This window comes from Phocoena sinus, chromosome 8, assembly GCF_008692025.1.
Source record: "Phocoena sinus isolate mPhoSin1 chromosome 8, mPhoSin1.pri, whole genome shotgun sequence".
Lineage (NCBI taxonomy): Eukaryota > Metazoa > Chordata > Mammalia > Artiodactyla > Phocoenidae > Phocoena > Phocoena sinus.
The window spans coordinates 30,739,990-30,745,570 of NC_045770.1; the positions used below are offsets into that span (position 1 = coordinate 30,739,990).

The 5,581-nt window shown below is 46.1% G+C and overlaps 1 pseudogene; it reads left to right on the plus strand.

Annotated features, from left to right (window-relative positions):
- Positions 1 to 1,335: 1,335 nt before the first annotated feature.
- Positions 1,336 to 5,581, plus strand: part of LOC116758291 — a 10,558-nt pseudogene continuing 6,312 nt past the window's right edge.

A 5,581-nucleotide genomic window follows, 5' to 3' on the forward strand; every position in this document is an offset into this window, starting at 1 on the left:
CTGTTCAGTTAAGTTTTAATTCCACTTTTCTGTCTTATGATTTGTCCTAATTCTTTATTTTTAAATTTCAGCTTGATTGCTGTATAATTGACTTTTAAAATTGTAAAGTACTCAGTAAACTTTGTGCTGATTTGATATACATTGTGAAAGGATTCCCCCCAAGTAGTTAATTAACACATTTCCTTCATATATTTACTTTCTTTGGTAAGAACATTTAAATCCTACTCTTCTGGAAAATTTCAACTATACATCACATTGTTATCAACTATAATTACCATGGTTAACATTGGCTCCTGAGACTTTATTCACTGTGTACCCTTTTACCCTCCCTTCCCTGCCCTCCCCTGCAACCACTTTTCTACTCTGGTTCTGTAAGTTTTACTCTTTTTTTTTTTTTTTAACATTGCACATATAAGTGATACCATGCCATATTTGTCTTTCTCTGTCTTATTTTACTGGACATAATACCCTCCAGGACCATCCATGTTGTTGCAAATGGACAAAATTTCATTCCTTTTATGGCTGAGTAGTATTCCATTGTATCTACGTACCACATCTTCTGTATCCATTCAACCATCGCTGGACATGTTGGTTGTTTCCATATCTTATGCATTGTGAATGTGGGAGGGCAGATAGCTCCTTGATATTCTGTTGTTATTTCCTTTAGCTATATACCCAGAAGTGAGACTGCAGCATCATATGGTGGTTCTAGTTACAGTGTTTGAGGAACCTCCATACTGTTTTCCATAGTATGCACCATAGCTGCACCAGTTTACATGCCTACCAAGAGAGTGTACTTTTTGCCCTTAAATCCAAACTTTGCAATTAAGATTGCTATACAGTTTTCTTTTACTTGATGTTAACTCAGTTTGTTTTGTCATCCACTTATTTTCAATATTTTGTACTTTCTTCAGGTGTGGCTTGGAAATTTCCATGAAGAGACTTTCTGCTACAGTGAGGTGAGAAGCCACCCATGCACTCAAGCCTGGGAATCTGGAGAGGTCTCAGCCACTTATACCCCCAACAGAGGAAACTCATCAGAGCTGCAGGCTGAGGCAGGACTTGGCTCAGAGAAGCCGTCTCCTCTGGGAAATAGTGGATTTCCTTTGGCTCCAAAATGCTGACAAGAGTGGAGTCCTTCTGGTGGATTGACAAGCCTGGAGAAGATACCACCTCGTTTGTTGAAAAGTTCAAGTCTGAGTTCCTGCCTCTCAGCTCTATCAAAACTTCTTTAAAGATAAAGGAAGTATAGGGAGGAGGTTACTCCCCAGCATTCTCAGGTATCCAAAGCATACCTAAGAAGCTGGCAGTCCGTTGCTTATTCTGTAGGCCGCCATGCACTCTAAGCACTTTGGGAGCCAGAACCCAAGTTATCAGATTACTATCGTCCACCCAACCATGGAAGAATTTGAAGATTTCATGCAAATATATTGTTTACGTGGAGTCGCAAGGTGCACACCGAGCTGGCCTAGCCAAGGTTATTCCAGCGAAAGGATGGAAAGCCAGACAGACGTACGATGATACCGATGACATTTTAATAGCCGCTCCCCTGCAGCAGGTGACCACTGGGCAGGCAGGTGTGTTTACTCAGCACCACAAAAAGAAGAAAGCCATGACCGAGAGCGAGTATCGCCGCTTAACAAACAGTGAAAGACACCAGACTCCATTCTACTCTGATTTTGAGGATCTGAGGCGAAAATATTGGAAAACACACCCCTGTGATTCACCAGTATACGGTGCGGACTTCCATGGCTCCTTATTCGATGAAAACACGAAGCAGTGGAACCTTGGACACCTGGGAACCATTCAGGACCTGCTGGAACAGGAGTGCGGAGTGGTCATCGAAGGCGTCAACACCCCCTACTTGTACTTCAGCATGTGGAAGACCGCCTTTGCCTGGCACACGGAGGACATGGACCTTTACAGCATCAACTACCTGCACTTCGGGGAGCCCAAGACTTGGTACGTGGTGCCCCCGGAGCACGGCCGGCGCCTGGAACGGCCTGGCCAGGGAGCTTTTCCCAGGGCTAGCTCGTCGGGGCTGTGAGGCCTTCCTGCGGCACAAGGTGGCTCTCATCCTCTCCCAAGGTCCTCAAGGACAACGGCATCCCCTTCGATCAAGGTCACTCAGGAGGCTGGAGATTTCATAGTGACGTTTCCCTATGGCTACCACTCCGGCTTCAACCATGGTTTCAACTGCACAGAAGCCATCAATTTCGCCTCCCCGCGCTGGATCGATTATGGCAAAGTGGCATCGCAGTGCAGCTGCGGGGAGGCCAGGGTCGCCTTCTCCATGGACGCCTTCGTGCACAGTCTGCAACCGGAGCGCTACGAGCTGTGGAAACGCGGGCAGGACCGGACCGTGGTGGACCACACGCAGCCCACGGAGCCCAGCAGCCAGTTCCTGAACGCCTGGAGGGACATCCGCGCTCCTGGGGTCCCGTGCTCCGCCGGAGGCACTGTCCGTCCCGCAGTGCCTCGCACCGCCGTCCGCCCGTGGCCGCCTGCCATGGGACCCGTCTGTCGAGCCCCTGTGGATCCTGTGTCCCCGCCCCCCTCGCCGGCCCGGGGTTCTTGCTCTGCTGCCCATGTTCGGGGCTGCAGCTGCCTACAGCTCCGTGGAGCCCGGCCTGAGTCAGCCGCTGACCACAGGTCCATCTGCTGCGGATCTCCACCTACCTGGACGATACGGTCCTCGTCGTCGTCCTCGGGAAGAGGGGACTCAGGATCCGACTGTCTGGGCCCGGATAGGTAGGCGCGTGTCCTTAGACACAACACACCCATCATGTCTGGGATTAGATGATGTTTCAAATGTATTTCACATATCACAGCTAATTTCTGTATATTTTTGAAAACCTCTGAGTGTGTGTGAGCTTACAGGCACACATGCAAATGAGAAGGGGAGAGAAGAAAGTCAGATACTCCCACCCTTCTGAAAGACTTTTAATCTTTGAGGGGATCTTGTCTCTGGAGAAAAATAGCAAGAAAAAGAGGCCATGTTTTTCAAGGATAAATGAAATTGGGAAAATTTTTTCTCTTTTATCTGCTTTTTCTTTTTTTTTTTTAATTGTGAGAAGCTGGTTTCAGGTAAGTGATAGGCTAAGCAGGGGTGATTATTGATGAAAGATTCATACAATGGCTTTGAAAGGAATAGTACAGATGGTTTTTCTTTCCTGTTATCGTTCACTGAATTGGTTTGTATAAACGAGGAAATTCATCCAATTTGTTCTTGTGGTTATCCTTCCCTGTTTCTGTGAGTTTATTACTTATTTCAAGGAACAGAGGGGAGAAGAGCCCACTTAGAACCTTTGACCCAGGAGGCTTCTTAAATGTCTATTTTCATGTAAACCCAGGATGGGGCTTGTGGACATTCCCACCTAGGAATATTGTACTCATGCTGCAGTGGCCAAATCTCCAAAAGAATGAGGAATGGGGAGAAGCTATGAGAAGCTCTGCTCTGTGCAATAGTAGGGTGCTTGTCCTCAGGGCTAGAACGGGGGCTGTGATGTCAGAACTCCCTAACCTAAGGGAGCTGTATTCAGAGACAGTTGGCAGACTATGGCACGATCAAGCAAAAGGAAAGTTGAGTCCTGGTTGTGGGCTGAGTTGGGTCTCTGGGGGAAAGAGGATCCCAGGACTCATGAACTCACTTCTTCATGCTCTAGGCCTGTGTGAGGCCTAGAGTCCTCACACAGCTTCAGTATGTCTCCCATCTCTTTGTGGTTCCACTAGGAGCCTAAAGGGATCCTGATGTCATCTACCTCTAAGGGCAGCTGAGACCCTCTGTGGCTCTGAGAAACTCTTATTAACAGCCACACCAAGGTTCAAGAGCGTGGTGGAGCAGTCTAGGGAGTCATTTTAGGAGGTGTGGGAGCACGAGAGAGCATTTTACTGCTACCCTACAAATTGAGAACTAAATGAGAGAAGGTCCAGCTAACTAAAGCCCACCTCCTTGATTGTGAGTTCCCTAGCTGAGACCTTTGGCCATTTCCTACTGTGTTTTTTAATCCAGGTTGAAGAGCTCCAAGTAGAGATACTTGAGATCTGTTACTATTGTGGGTCATGATATGGAGAGTGGGGGTGGGACTTAGAGTGCTGATTGTGAAAAACAGATGAAATCTCCACTCTGGATAATATACATATATGTCTGTTTTCCTACATCATTCTTCTACAACAAATTTTAAAGTTTTGAAAATCTTTTGAATGCTTTCCCTGTTTCATCAACTACTGTATCACATTTGGCTTTTCTTTCTCTTATTCGATTTTTATTACCTTTCCTTCAATTCCTGTATTTTTGCTTTTCTCGTGAGTGAGCTCCCTCTCTCTCTTGTCATTTTGTTCAGGTACTCAATAATAGTAGTAATTAAAACTTCTGCAAGGCACTGATCCAATTACCCCCCTTTGAGATAGGTACCTAGTTTGTTTTGCAAATGGGAACATGACAACATCTCATCTCAAGTTGACCAGGGCTAGTGAACAATGGGTCTGAGAATCAAACTCAGCAGTCTAGCTTCAGGGCCTGTGCTCTTAACCACAGGCCACAGTGCTCTCCACTGTCTTTTTCACTTTGGGTGTTAAGAAACAGCAGAAGCTTCATGCCAACTCCTTGAAATGGGATTTTCTACCACCGAGAATAATTTTGAAATGTGCAGGAAGCTTTGCCTGTTGTCTCCTGTATCCGTATCTCATATTGTCTACAACCCTGCTGATATTCCCCAAGGATTATCTTTCTTTTGGATTTGTTGGCACATCAAATAAAGTAAGGACAGTTTACTTTGGTCCAGGCACTGTTTGAACCTCTTTTTCTCTCTATCTGCCCGCAGGGTCACAGTAACCCTTTTATGCTAATTTCTCTACAAATGCATCTCTTCTTTTGTACTGCTTTCTCTAAGTTCCTCTCTACTCCTGATGTCTCTATTGTTCTAGTCTCATCTCTGATCCTTTACCTGGACTTTACTTTCCTCTTCCTATTACATAATCCCAAATACCCCTTGTCCTGTTAGGCATGACCTCCTCACATGTTTCTGGAATCAGTCAGGACAGGAGAACTTTCACTCCAGCTTCTGGAAATGAGGCCACATCACAGGAACGTGACTGAACATTCTGGAAAACTTCTTTTGCCACTTCCTCTCTTTGATTCTACATCTTTATTGCTGGGTCTCAGGTAAGAACAAGCGGCAGCCATTTCTCACTCTGGGATATTTAGATGATCAACACATCTTTCGTTATGAAAGTGAAGAGCAAGGGCAGAGCCCTGGAGTGTGGGTGGAGACATTCCAGACTTTTGTACTGAGATCCGGGCCAGACAGAGGACTGAAGGAGAAGGAGAAAGATTTCAGAGTGATTTTGTCAGACATCATGGTTCAGTAGGGCCAGAGGAGAGGTGCATATAAGAAGACAGTCAAAAGCCTGTGGCAAGGACAGGGCCTGTTCCTTCACAGCAGAATGGTAATATAGACACTAGATTTTTGCAAAGAGATGCCATGTCTCAGAGCCAGCATCAGAAACGTCCACAATCCAGAAGAGTGGGAGGTCACAAGAACTAGCCTGACTGTCCCTTCAGAGTATGGGAGGCACGGGG